We start from the raw sequence: 335 nt of genomic DNA on the forward strand, positions 1-335 counted from the left end.
CGTTAGTCCAGCGTGTCAAGCCTGAAGGAACACGCCACCTCGTTCGCTCTGGCAACTGCTGTCAGCGGATTAGATTTTAGATTGGAATTCCCAGCAATACTGGATCAAAGTGGTTTCAGCGGCGATACCTGCCACATGAACTTCGACGGAGGGGGTCAAAGGGAGGGGGCGGGCCGAGGGAACAGCCTCTGACCTCTCTATCGGGTCACCTTCTAATCATGCTCTGATTCGCCCTCAAAATGGACCCTGGCAAATGGAGAGCTGTCAGCGGAGGTGACAAGTGGAATGACGCTTGCCTACAAAGTAACACACATACACATATGGATATACACATA

The 335-nt window shown here is 51.9% G+C and overlaps 1 protein-coding gene across 1 annotated transcript in view; it reads left to right on the forward strand.

Moving 5' to 3' along the window:
* Window positions 1-335, forward strand: part of LOC119591626 (nephrin-like) — a 125,992-nt gene that overhangs the window by 78,974 nt on the left and 46,683 nt on the right. The window lies entirely within an intron of this gene.

This window comes from Penaeus monodon, chromosome 29, assembly GCF_015228065.2.
Source record: "Penaeus monodon isolate SGIC_2016 chromosome 29, NSTDA_Pmon_1, whole genome shotgun sequence".
NCBI classification, from domain to species: Eukaryota; Metazoa; Arthropoda; class Malacostraca; order Decapoda; family Penaeidae; genus Penaeus; species Penaeus monodon.